The sequence below is a fragment of the Passer montanus genome, unplaced genomic scaffold (genome assembly GCF_014805655.1).
Source record: "Passer montanus isolate IOZ18808 unplaced genomic scaffold, ASM1480565v1 scaffold41, whole genome shotgun sequence".
In the NCBI taxonomy this organism is placed as follows: Eukaryota; Metazoa; Chordata; class Aves; order Passeriformes; family Passeridae; genus Passer; species Passer montanus.
Genome location: NW_024368930.1, coordinates 2,499,168 through 2,513,207, shown reverse-complemented (window position 1 = coordinate 2,513,207; position 14,040 = coordinate 2,499,168).

The window sequence follows — 14,040 nt, the reverse complement described above, 5'->3', positions numbered from 1 at the left end:
AAACATAATTGAAAGATGTGTGGTTCCTCCTGCGTGTGATTAAACCATTAAAAGGATGGCCACAGTGCACAGAATCACTCAGAAATGTCATGGCAGACGAGTGCCCAAATACTTCTTTGGCAGAAAGTGGTTAGCTCAGCTGGATTTCCTGGTTAAATACAAGGTTAGATAAATACTTGAATAAACTTCTTTCAGCACGGACAGGATTAAGGAGAATGTCTTATTCTTGTGCTGACAAAGTTTTAGTGCTTGCAGACTGATTATATCTTTAATTTAAGACGATTATTTTCCATTTTTGGTGATTCACAAGGGGAGAGATTCCCTCACTGTTTGTGAGTTGTCAGGAGGAGCAATTCCAGCTGCCCCTGGAGCCCTGGGGAGGTGGTGGGTCAGGACTGGAAGGGCTCAGGTGGCCTCTGGTGCTGTTTTTGGGGGATGCCCTCCTGGAGAGGTGCAAGAACTGCTGGCAGCTCTTTGTCTGAGCAGCCCTGGGCCCTGCTGCACCTGTCCTGGATCACACTGCCTCCTCCTTTTGCCCATCCCTGCTGTAGGGATGACCTGCTGTGGGGCAGGGAGCCAAACCTCACCACCAGTGGTGCTTCAGATTGTCCAGGCCATGAGCAAACTCACTATTAAAGCAACTTTCTTATTTTAGCTTCTCCTCAGGTTGTGGTCCACAGGCAATGCAGCAGCTGACAGTGGACTCAAGGGTTAGTTACAAAATATTATTAGTATATGATTTCAAATTAGGAGCTCTGCCATGGTGAATTTATTTTTTTTTTTTAATTCTCACTTTGTGGAATGAGAAAGATGCATGCAACATTTTTATTTTCCTGCACACTCACTGCAAATACAAATGGAGGTATTTGTGTAAATACTTGTGTGTGGTTGATGGGTGCTGGCAAATGAGCACCACAACAAAAGAGTCATAGAAACACAGGATCACTGAGGTGGGAAAAGACCTCCCAGTCTGGCCTGTGCTTGGTCCCCACCTTGTCCCCAGCCCAGACCACTGAGTGCCACATCCAGTTTTTCCCTGGACACCTCTAGGGATGGAGACTCCACAACCTCCCCCAACAGCCCCTTGCAATGCCTGACCACCCTTTCAGTGAACAAACTCCTCCTGATGTCCAACCTGAAGCCCCCAAGAGCTCAATACTATTTATTGCCTCTCTAATCCCAGGGGTCCAAGCCAGAGCAGCTGACATGGACAGTCTGGGATGTGAGACAGATCCCTGGTTCTATCCCTAATCTTTTAATTTAAAGGTCAGGAATCTACAGTCTGCCCATCAAATGAAAGGTGCCATGAAGGGCAGTGCTGGGAAGGCTGCAGGTCAGTTTGGATTTGCTCACAGACAATCCTAGACTGGCACGTTTCCCTGGTTTATAGGATCTGCAGTTAGAAAATGTTATAGCTTCAGCGTGTAAGGAGTTATTCAGCATCCAAAGATGAAGCCTAGGATCTGAGTGAGAAATAAAGCAAAAACACTGCCATAAAAATAGAAGGCACAACAGTCTTCCACGTTGCGTCTTTGGAAAAGATTAATTGGTTTGGCTGCTGTTGTGAAAGCTCCAATACAGCACAAGGCTCCAGCCAACTTCTGAACTCCACGGAGCCACAAAAGGGCTGGGTGCTGAAAAACTTTGAAGAGAGCAACATCAAACCAGCCTCAACTTGAATTGGAGAAACATCCCAAACCAAACCCAAACAATGCTGCTGAGTGAATGATTCAGGGCTTTGGTACGACCCTCCACACTTCATGTGGAGCAGAGGGAAGGCTGATGATAAAGTGCAGTGGAATACCTCTTCCCAGGCCAGAGCAGAATCACAAAAATAAACAAGAAAAATGTATTTGTCCCTGGTTAGGCAGATTTAAAACCACCCTATCTGAGGCAGATACGCTTTGCTGGACCCGTTTCCTGAATGAAAATCTTCACCAGGGTATTTAAGTTTCTGGCACACACAAATTCTGAATCACAGCCTGACACTGGGAGGGACCTCGTGGAAGGCACAAAGCCTCTTCCTGGTATGAAAAAATTCAGAGAGGCAAAGAAGCTGGAGGTTTGCTCCTTTGCTTCACCATCTCTCCGTTCTCCCAAAGGTTTTGATCCTTGGACAATCTTTCTATCAACACAGAAAGCCTTTACAACAACAGAAAATGGGATTAAAAAAAAGCCTGCTGCATTCTGGGCCTGTGCAGCACACAGCAGCCTGCAGTTCCCAGGTAAAGGTAAATGTTTGGCTGGGAGAATATTTACTTAAAATTGGCACTACTGATATAGGACAACTTTTCCTCCAAGTGCCTTGGGATGTTTGATTAAATGAGAAGTGTTGCAACAAAGCAAACAGTGTTCATAAGAGTGCTAATAATAGCAGTACCTGGAGTCAGTGCTCCCATAAATAGAGACCAGCAGGAGATAACTCCTCCATGCATTTACATCAGATCACCAGAATGTGTATTTGCCTCAAGCAAAAATGATATCATGAATATTTTATCATTATCAATGCAAGCACAGGCCATGTGCAAGGCCTTCAGGAAGATGTGCAGCTTTTCCAGCTGTCAGGAGCAGCACAGTGAATTACTGTGTCATGTGGAGGAAGGCAGAGATAACGCTCACCTCCTCCCCATTGTCTCAACTGGAAAAGATCAGATCCAGTCCCATGATTATTATCGTATTGTGAAGCCAGCAAGGATAATGAAACAGCTCACTCAGGAAGTAACATTGTACATTAATCTTTTCTTTCTATATTAATCCTACATCAAAGCGGAGCCTGCCCTGGCTAATTATGAGATTCAGTCCCAGAAGATCACTATTTACACCCAGGCTATCCTGCCTTTTCCCTCCAAGCCCTTTTCCTTCTCCCAACACCTCTGCTCTGTGAGCTCTTTGCTGGAGGGAGGTGATGATGCTGGGCACCTTTTCTGCTGTCACTTGCAGGGATGTGGCACACATTCTAGTGTGGGAACACTGTGCATTTATTGTGCTCTGTGGCTCATTCAGGAACCAAAATTACCAGCTACTGAATGAGGATGGGACAGCAAACAGGATTTGATCTAAAGGATGGACCTGGAAAGAGTGAAGATGAGTGAGAGGCAGGTGGGTTTGGATGCACCTTTGCATCCTAAATTTTACTGACCACAGAAAAGAGAACAGACTCTCAAATGCTGTTGGGTATTCATAGACCAGTTTTGTTCTCCCAGAGTCCCTAATTCCCAGTAAGCCATCCTGCCCTCACACCACAGAGTTTCCTTGTGCCTACAACAGCCCAGCTGAGGAGACTTTCTCCTTATGGAAATTCTGTCTGGGTTTTCCCAGATGCAGTGATGGTGCCTTTAGCAGACAAGTGATGGAAAGGGCTATTTTGGCCTTAAAGCTTCCCTTAGTTCTGCACTCATTGGCAGCATTGATATGGCCAGGCCCTAAACTCTTCTTACTTTAAGAGTGACTGCTGTAATGCAGTGGAGGAAGAAAGAAAGAAGACTTATTTGACCTGAGGCTCAAGCTCTTTTGTTTTAGCAAGTCCCAATCAATGTAAAATACCACGGGGTTGCTGATTTTTCCACTCCTTTAACTTTCCTCCTCACATGCAGTTTTTTCTTTCCTCCTTCCCATCCCTCTTGCCTCCTTTCTTCTTCCTTTTCATATTTCTCCTCAGGCTTTTCCTTCCATTGCCGGTTTCTCCTCACTGCACTTCTGCCCTCTAACCTCACAACAACCCAAACTCTCAAAGAAGTCCCTAATCCTCTCCTAATCTGAGGCATACAATCATTAGCTGAAAATTAATATTTTTGCTGCTCTGTGCTGGCACAGTAACAGGGAAACCTCCATCTCTGCCCTGCTGGGGGAGCAGCCACTGCAGCACAGCCACTCTGGAGAAACGCCAGATTTATGGATTAGCTGCTGCAAAACACAGGGTGGATGAAAAGCTCTGCTGGGAAGTGGGGAAACAAGAAGTAATCTGCCTTCTCAGCTGGGTTTGAGGCTCCTCTTTGCTCTTTGAGATCTGCCACAGTGTCAGGACAGCAGGGCTCAGTCTAATCCTGGGTCCAGCTGCTGCCTCCCTGCCCCAGGTAGATAAAGAGGCTGTTACTCCTCAGAGTGCAGCCAAAAGAGGTGGCTGTGCTTAATTTACATCCTTTGTCACTTGGCAGTTGTGTGTGGTGGCACTGAAAGGTGGCTCGAGGAGTCTCAACTGGGAGATGGGGTTTTGGGGTGACCAGGGCTCCCAGCCAGGCACAGGCTCTGCAGAATCCCAACATTTCCTTGAGAGGAAATCCCTCCTCGTGAAAGGCTCAGTGACCCACCTGGACTTTTGGCTAGGATTAAGGGGAAAGAGATCCATTCCCTCAGTTCAAAACCACTTTTTTTTCAGGAAGAGATGGGGAACTTCCACAGCAACCAAAGCATGGACTTCACAGTGCATTCACTTAAAAAAACAAAAATACAGTTTTCATGTTTGTATTCCCTCATTAGAGTTTTCCCCTACTGCTACATACTCACTCATTAACAAATTAACATGTTTTGATTCCACTGTGAAAGTCTTGAGATAATTGTTACAGCTATGGTCCTGGGGCTGAAGAACTGTGCTTCTAAAATGCTTTTACAGGCTACAAATTGGATGCTTTTCATACAGGTTATCTAATTTTAATTACAATTTCCCCTCTGGCAAGTCTTTCTTCGCTTTGAAGTTGTTCGAGTTTTGTCATCCTTGGGGAGTGAGCAGTTTCAGATTATCATCATGTCAGATTTTATGTCCATAGAAACACTTTTTCAACAGTTCTTTTACGTGAAGCAAGCTTTCATCTGTGGGAGTTTTATTGGTCTAAAAGGTATGACAAGCAACTTAAGTGTAAGTGATGTCCTACTTGTGATGTGAAAAAAAATCACTCTAAGCATATACATCAGCCACTAAAACAAACAGCAATTACTGTCCCTACAGACACAATTGCAGAATGTAAAATAAGACATTATTTTCAATTCACTATTTTTTTTCTCAAGTAATTGTTTGCCATTTTCAAGTAATATTTTGACTGCCTGAGTCATGAACAACTGAGAAGAAGGGAAGGGGAAGCAAAGCAATACTGAAATGAGATAATCTCTCAGAAAATGACCCAGCCGCGGTACAACATCTGTCCACCAAGCCCTGACAAGACACCCCTGAGCTCCAGCATGGGTTTTGACCACCAGGCTGCTGCTGGGTGCATTTCACATGACTAATTGCATAACACTCAGCATTCTGCTTTCATCAGGAGCAGATATGGTGCCTCCCTCCCTGGGCTGCATCAGAGGCCTGCCGCCCATATAGAACATGTAATCTCTTGCTCTTTATTGCCAAGATGTTTATTGATGCTTGCCAAAGCCAAGGAGAAGAAGGATTTAGCACATAAGCATCTCCTTATGAAGGGTTGATTGTTTGTGTTTGGAGCCTGGAGCACTATGTCCAAGGGACAAGATGTTGGATTCCAAGTGTATCAGCCACGTCTGTGCCAGGGATTTTTTTTTTGACAGAATTTTCTTGATGAAGCTGTCTGGGTTTGCAGAGCCAACAGCAGCATTACAAGGTTCTGCAGCCCCAGTTGGATGCCAGCGTGTTTACTGCTGGAATGCCCTCACAACTGCAATGAAACAACCAGCAAATCAAGGATGCTTCATCTGAGTATTCAGAACTTTAGCCTGCATAGTTCCAAGGCAGCAAGAGATACAAGAGCAAATAGTTAAGAAAAATAAACAAGCAAACACAAAGCTTGAGGAGTTTGCTGGGGAACATGAAAACAAAGTGTATGGGGGAGTGGAAGATGTGTGCAGGTTCTTCTCTCATCTCTGACATTCCTGAGCTAACAAACAACAGTCAGCCCAAGCAGAATCCAAAAGTGACTAGGGGAAAAAAGTTCTGTAGGATCATTGCTCAAACACAAAATTGCCATTGTCTTCATGGGGATTTCGAATGATGTAAGATTGTATGAAAATTTCAGGTTTAGCTTCCATTTCTTCACCCCTAAAGATCCTTTCTTCATACAAGAGATCTTGGATCTTGTTCACTGGAATTAAGTCAGGCATTTTTCAGTAGATGATCAGAGGAATTTGCCTGAGTTGATTTAAATCCCTCTGAAATTTACGTAGTCCTTTAAAATCACTTGAACTTAGGTTGCAGCTTCAGCCCAAATTTTGCAGGTAGAAAAATTATGGGATTATATAGAATATATAATTATGGACTTATATAAATTATATAAACAAGACCTACTTTCCTGGAATGCTGGATATTAGTCAGAGGATTGCAAATTAACAAGATCTCCCAGGAACAACAACAGCAACAAATGTTTAAATAAAATTAATAAATGGAGTTGGTATTTTCTGGCCTTTCTCATCTGACACTATTTTAGGTAAGTGCTGATATGGAAATAATTAATCTAGATTTATTCCTGGAGCTCAATTTGCAATTGGTTTCTGATTTTTAATAGTAAAGGAAGTAATAAACAAGACATAGTTCTTCATGACCACCAATGATTCAAGGGATTCCCCAGTTTTCAGGAAGGCAGATTGGAAGAATGGTCTTGGAGCTGCAAGTGGAGTCACAGAAAAACAGGTTCTGTTACTTTGGGCCAGGTCAGTGTGAAAGAGTCAAATCTGTGAGATTGTGAGGTGGCCAAAGTGGCTCAGTTCTTCCAAATTTGTGTTCCCTGCCTTTCACCAGCTGGTTCAGGTGTCACCAGAGCAGGTTTCCCTCTCGGGAGAAGGTCTGGCACAGCCTGATGAGCACTTCCAAAGGGAGATTAAGGTTTCCAAACATCAAAGTAGAGCTCACCTGAAACTGTCTGAGATATCAGACTTCTCATGAGGAGGATTTAAATGACACAGGTTCTTTGCAGGTTTGACCACAGTGCCTCCTTTTAACCCTTTCCTCTAAGTGGGCTATAACAACCAGGGAGAAACACACCCAATTCTGAGCTGCAGCAAGCTCCAAACCCCAGTTCTTTTCCCGTGCCTTTCCCAGGGCAGCCCTCTGGGGACACTCCTGGTCCTGTGGCTCCAAAGGCAGGAATGTGACAGACCCTCCATTCACAGCCTCCTGGAGCAAATCCCATCCTCCTGCCTCTCCCCAAAGTAGGGACATTATGGTTTTCCAGGCAATCTCAGCATCTTCTTCCTCACAGAGATCCCTGATAGGTGAGCTGGTACTGAACACTCCTAATTATGAACCCAATTAACTGTATCCATTGCATGACCCACAGCTGTGCCAAAAACACAGCAGCAAAAAAAATCCTCTGGCCATCCTTCAGCACCTACACTGAGACTCCTGTCCTGTACTTTTGTCCCCTCCACTCACTGCCACCGAAATAAAGAGGACAAAACAAAAATCCTGTACAGTCAATCTTCCCTGCATTTGTTCATTAAAACATGGTCAGCCTCCATGAGAGTTTTATTTGGAACAAAAGGACTGTTAGAGAATTAGTCACAGCCTGGGAGGCAGGAGAGGGCATTGTTTTATGGAGACAAGAAAGGCTTTGGGAAGCAGATGATTCTAATTTACCTTCTTGACTTTATTCAGCCACTTTTAAATAGATTTCTCTTCATGTGGACTGCAGTGTTTATAGCTGTGAAGAGGAGGAAGGCTCACTTTTAACCCCTGCAAAAGAGCAAGGCTAAGAAATAAATCCTGATGAATTCTGCTTCTTGCTTGATTAGCAAAGATTTCAGCTCAGGTGACCTTCCCCAGGGAACACCAACTAACATCAAGAATTCCCTCTGAAACCTAAGTGGGGTGTTCTTGCACTTAAAATAAAATCAAAAGATCTCTGTTTCAAAATTAAATTCTTCTAATTTAGGTATTTAATTAAACTGTACTATTAAAATGACTCAATTTAAAACTTTCATGTATGAAAATATTTCAATTTACTTCTATTTATAGGTTTGTGTTCTGTTCTGGATGCAAAATTTTGGGGACAGAGTTTGAACTTTTCAGGCTATTTGGAGTGGGATTTTGCTTAACATATCAGAAAGATTTCAGGGCAGGGAAATCAGTTTTTGACCAGTCTTAGTTAAAAAAGACCTTTTTAGAAATGTCTGGATTGAATTTATAGCTTAAAGTTCAACTCTGAAAGGGGAGGAGGAAAAGAAAAAAATATTTTATTCTTTCATTTATTAAAATTGTGATATTAAACCTTTCTGTATTTACATGTGTATATATTTATTTAATGTACATTTTCCTTAGGTTCTGTCTTGGTTTCCTGAGTTTATTTTTGTTTCCTTAAATCCCAACTTGAAAGAAAATGGTAAAAGAGAAACTCACTGTACGGTGACCTCTCATAATCTCACTTTTTAAAAGAGGAAAGCTGAACAAGCAGAAGAAAAGGTGTTTTACTCTGTTTTCAAAGCTTTGTTTTGGCAACCTCCTGTAAAACTCAGATGCCTGAAGAAATGTTTGACTAAGAGAGACCTTTGCTGAAATGCAACAGTTACATTTAAGTTGTTCTTTGCCTACCAAAACATTTTATGCAGACATGTAAGACCTTCCCAGAGATAAATCCCACACCTTTCATTTCCATATATTAAAAAAAAAAATACTTAAGTAAATCTTCCTACTTTAAAAGTTCATAGAAGGATGAAAAGGGGGAAAAAAAGGAACTATTCTGCTTAGTGAACATGTAAATAGAATTTTCTCTCCCTCATGCAAACACATATTTGGGTTGGCTTCATCCATTTCCAATCACAAAAGCCACCACTCCTCCCAACAGTCATCAAAGGCATGAACACAGCAGCTCTAACAATTGCTGCCATGGAGAAACAATTTAATGAAAACATGTGAATATATTTTTAGAGCCTCATAATACAACTTCTCAACTGGAAATGAGGGGGGAAATCGTCTCATGGTTTGATCAAGCCCACCAAAAAATGCTCTGCAGAGCATAACTTGAGAACCATTGTATCACACTTGAATCCACTAGAAACCAGCTAACCAAATGTAACAAATTAAGGCAAGTCAATTTAGAAGGGCAAAAATATCACTCCTTGTTAGTGTAGGGCTGATAGGCTCCTCAGTGGTGAGCTAAATAAGCACATACACAATCGCTTTAGCTTCCAGTAATGTCATTCAAATTAAATTGTTCAGGGCATGCTCTAAAGCAGTGCTGAACTATTGCCTTGTGCTGCTGCTTGGAAATGACTGAAGGGACAGATAAATGGAGTTCACAATATTTCTTCTAAAGATTTAGAGGAAAGATGGGGCTACCATGGTTTTTTTGGGGTTTTTTGTCATTTGGAAATGAAAAGCAATTATACATTTTGCTGAGTTTTTGCCATTTTACCTGTGGCCCACCTCAGTTATGTTTGAACCCTTATTAATCAAATGTGACAGAAGGTCAGATAAATAGCAATTTAAATTCCTCCAGTTCTTGTGAAAACAGCTGAGTAGTACAGGAGGAAGGCCCCTGAAAATACTCAAGCCCAAAACCAGGAAAAGCTTCATTTAGAGCTTCCCTTTTACAGACACAAAATTTAATCAATCATGGAATATGAACCCAGAAAACAAAATCTTTGTTTGTCCTGGTTGTGGAATATCTTGTATTTTTGTTCAGTTTTCTCCCACTGTAGCCTTGGCTACAGTGATAATTCCCTGTCCCCAGTCTCTCCACTGGGTGTCTGGAAAGCCAGAAGGGAGATCTCCCCTTCAGCCCTGGTTGTGATAAAGGGACTTGTAAGAAGAGTCCTCAAAAATGTTCCTTAAAGCAGCCAAAAAGCAGGAACTTTAACACTGCAGAGTTAACACTCTACCAGGTTTGCCCCTCCATGAGCCACCACACCCCGTGGCTGCTCTCAGAATGAGCTCCCTGGGCTCTCCCAGCTGGAAACTCAACACTTAGGTTTGGTCTGGGAATTCTCTGCAATTGCTGCTCCTGTGATCCTGAACCCAAACATTTCTCATGCACATTCTCCCCCAAAGGAAGCATTGCTGGGATTTTTACCCTACATCACTTCGGCTGTTTAAAAATCACAAAATTCTTCCTTTAAAACCTAAATTCATTTCAATCCCTGCAGGCTGCTTTTTGACCAATATTTAACACCTAGTGGCTTGCCCTTTCCATGCTGTATGGGCTTGGTGACCCCAGAGCTGCACATGCCAAGGAAGGCCCTTCTGACACCAAAACATTACTCAAGAAAATTCCTTTCAACAGCAGGTACTTTGCTGACCTAGATTAAGTTGCTTGAGATGTCAAAGCCCTGGGAAAAAAAAAAAAAAGAAAAAAAAAAGAAGCTAAAATTGGCCTAAATGACTTCAGGCATAAAATCTGACCAAAGGAATTATGTCAGATGCTATAAACAGAGAGGAAAGCATGTAGGGAATATGAGGGATCAAAGGGAAAATCAAGTTAGAGTGATTTTTTTGTTTTCTCCCAACTAAAAAAGATGCTCCTACTTGTTCTGATGTGGAAGGAAGCAAGGGCTGTTGGCTGCCACACAGCTGGCTACAGAATGCTTTTATGAATGTTTTAAGAAGGAAAACCAAAAATGTGTTGACTGGAACACTCCATGCAATTCTGGGCTTCATTTAAACCCCCGAGTGGAGTCTCTCAGTAACAGGAATTACAGATTTACTCAGGATCTGCAGGGCTTTCTTGGAAGCAAGGCTTTGCCCAGCAGAGTCTCTGTGGAAAAGCACGTGAGCAAATCCCAGTGAGGTGCAAGGGAAGGGATTGACCTGGCCCACACCCCAGCACATGTGCTGCCATGGTTGGGGGGCATTGCTATGCTGCCAAAATTCCCTCTTGCCTTCATCTCGTAGGTGAGGAGGGCAGAGGGGTCTGGAAAGGGCAAATATCTGTCAAAAGAGAAACGGGTCCAATACTGTGCACTTTCAGTCTTGAATTAACTCATGTGTTCACAGCCATACAGCTTTTAAGGAAAATCTCCCTTACTGAAATCCACACTGGTTTTTGACCTCAAAACCTCTGTTCCAGCACCAAAAGCAGTGGCCTGACTTTGAGAGGCACTGAACAGCTGAAGCACATTATCCCCTTCAAAGCACCCTGGCCCTGCTCTGTGCCTGCTCTCCCAGCCTGGGCTTTGGCGGGCAGGTGTCGAATCCAATCCCTTCACTCAGACAGGGAGGGACTTTCCTGCCCTGCAGATCCACATCCAGGCTCTTGGGAAAGGTCACATTTGTCCATCCTGCTGTGGTCAGAGGCTGCAGCAGCACGGACACAGCTGGGCCCCCAGTCCAGACAGCTTCACTTGGAGACAGCCAGGACAGATGAGAAGCAGAATTTGCACTGGCACCTCTGCCAGGAACCCAGTCAAGCCAAGCACTGGAACAGGACCAGCTAATAAATGATAGAACTCTCAGAAAGTGTAAAAAGGACATGGCTTTCTGAAGAGTGTTGTAAAGTTCATTTTTTGGGTGTATTTTGCCAGCAGAGCCAGTGCCTGCAGTTTCCCCAAATGGGCACTTTAACACAGCTTTGCAGAATAAGGGTTTTTTAATTGGTTATTCATGATGAAAATGTTACAGTGAGCTCAGAGTGCCCCACAAGATGGATACTTAGAAACCCAGTTATTTTTGTAATGGACATAAATAATCCTCTTGACAGTAGCCTGGAAAACTCCCCCAGCCTGGTTTGCTGGCTCTCCAAGTCCTGCCACCAGAGGATACAGAGACTGAAGAGGAAAACAATGAAACCGTGAATGTCCTAGAATAAAAGGAGCATCACCCTTTCTAAAATGCAAAACTTAATAAATTGTAGAGAGGGAAGCAGAAAAGTCTAATAGAATGTCAGCTAATACATGAAACCAGGGCTCCTCCATTAAACCTGGAGCACTGGAGCCCCTGTGTCAGTGGAGACCCCCCTGACAGGAGGTTTGTAAAGTTTCCAGGTGGAAATGAGCAGATATTGGGGCTCTGATGGTACCAAACCTGTACTCAGCCAGGAGAGGTGGGTGAGCCGTGAACCAGCACAGTGCTGGGTGGCTGCAGAGGAGCAGAAACCAAAAATGGTTTCTGGACTCCTTTGGACTCCTTCCAGCTCTCCTGGAACTTTAGGAAGTTTACAAAGCACATAGAGTGGAAGCACCTCAGCACTGAATTCTGACTAACAGTGTTTGTAGATCTCTGTGTGCCCTAAACCCCCTCAGAAGTGAATGCAAGCAGCAGCACACATTTCCTCAGGGATGAGCAGCCCATGGATGATGGATTTGAAGTGATCTGCACAGGTACTGTGACACCAAGGCAGGGCTAATCCGAGCCATGGATCACTGAAACTATCATTACAACAGCAAGGCCTAAACCTCAGCCTGAGGAGCAAAAGGATTTTCTGCTTTTCAGTTTCCAGTTGCTGAACTCATTCCTAACTCTTGCAGAGTCACAGCGCTGTTCCCATTGAAAAGAAAACAAATGGATTCACTTAAACTGAAATATAAAATCCTTCCCTCGACATTGTTGTTTGTGCTGCCCTCTTTGACTGAATAATTTCTCAGTCTCCTGACAGTCCTTAAGGAAGTGCTTAAAGCCTGAGTCTGTGTAACACCCACTGTGAGGAAGGGGTCACCCAAACTCCTATCTCCTACTGCTCAATTTAGTTAAGAAGAAAAAGCCTGTGCTCATATTCCAACACATGTTTCTGCTTTTAGATCTCTGGGAACTTTATGTGTCTTTTTTTTTTTTAAATCTGTTCTCAGAGCAAATGTCAGTGCATTCAAAGTCCAGCCAGGTCCTTGTGACCACAAAGAAAGCCCAGCCTGCATGTGGGGACAGTGCTGGTGGCTGTGCAGGGCAGCCCCAGAGCCACCACCCTGCAAGGCCAGGCCTAACTCCAGGCTCAGCTTCATGGCTGGCTCAGCTCCATAACACAGCCCTGGTTCTGGACACAGCTAACAACTGCCCAGGCAGGGACAGCAGGACTGGAGACCCCAGGATGACCACAGGGTGACCCCAGGGTGACCACAGGTGACCACAGGTGACCACAGAGTGACCACAGAGTGACCCCAGGGTGAGCACAGGTGACCACAGGTGACCACAGGTGACCACAGAGTGACCACAGAGTGACCACAGTGACCCCAGGGTGACCACAGGGTGACCACAGAGTGACCACAGAGTGACCATGGGTGACCACAGGTGACCACAGAGTGACCACAGGGTGACCACAGGTGACCACAGGTGAGCACAGCAGAGCAGCAGGGCAATCTCCAGCCCAGCTCCACTGCAGGCAGTTCCCCCTCAGGCTGCTCCTCACACCTGCATCACCCACACCAGATGGGAACAGCTTTTCTCCTGCACACTTTCAATACTCAGATGTGTGTGAAATAGCAATTTATTTAGTTCTGCCTTTACAGAAATTGTGGCAGAGGAGACGAAATTGCTGCCTGCTGGTGCTGCAGACCAGAATGGTCTCAATTTTTCCTACCATTTTCTTTGATTCACCTGCTGCCTGCGACCTGCCTCTGGGGTGGGAAAAATCATTTTGTTCCATGTGTTGTCCAGCTCTCTCAAAGCAGAGTTTCTAAATGTTATAATGAGTAAATGATCCAGATTAATTAATCTGGAATCTAGAGCTTTTTATGAGCTGGAGCATCTCTGAGATGAGCTTATTTATTTATTTATTTTTTTGCTAATGAGTGATAGAGATGGGCAAGTTGCTTCAGAAGCTGTTACACTCTGCTGGCACTAAAACCATATATAATTTAGGGCTGCCTAAAGCCTCTATATTCAGTTTCCATCTACTTCTGCCCCAAGCATGGACACAACTTTTTAAAATGGACATGAAAACATCTGCAGCTGCTCCATCTGAAGCAACAGCCAGTGCTTTTTGTGTCACTGAAATGGCATAAACCCAATATAAACAGGAATAGGAAAATACTTTTGAGTGTTCTGCATTTTACAGCTTCCATTAAAATGAATGAAAATGAGATCTAAGGGTTCCAGAAGCAAATCAGCACTAGAGTGCTTAGAAATGACACCTTAAGAAATTAAAATACTCAAAGCACATGAGAAAATAATTTTTTTCAAAGGAGATTTAATGAATTCTGACAGTTATTTGTATAATGTTTGTT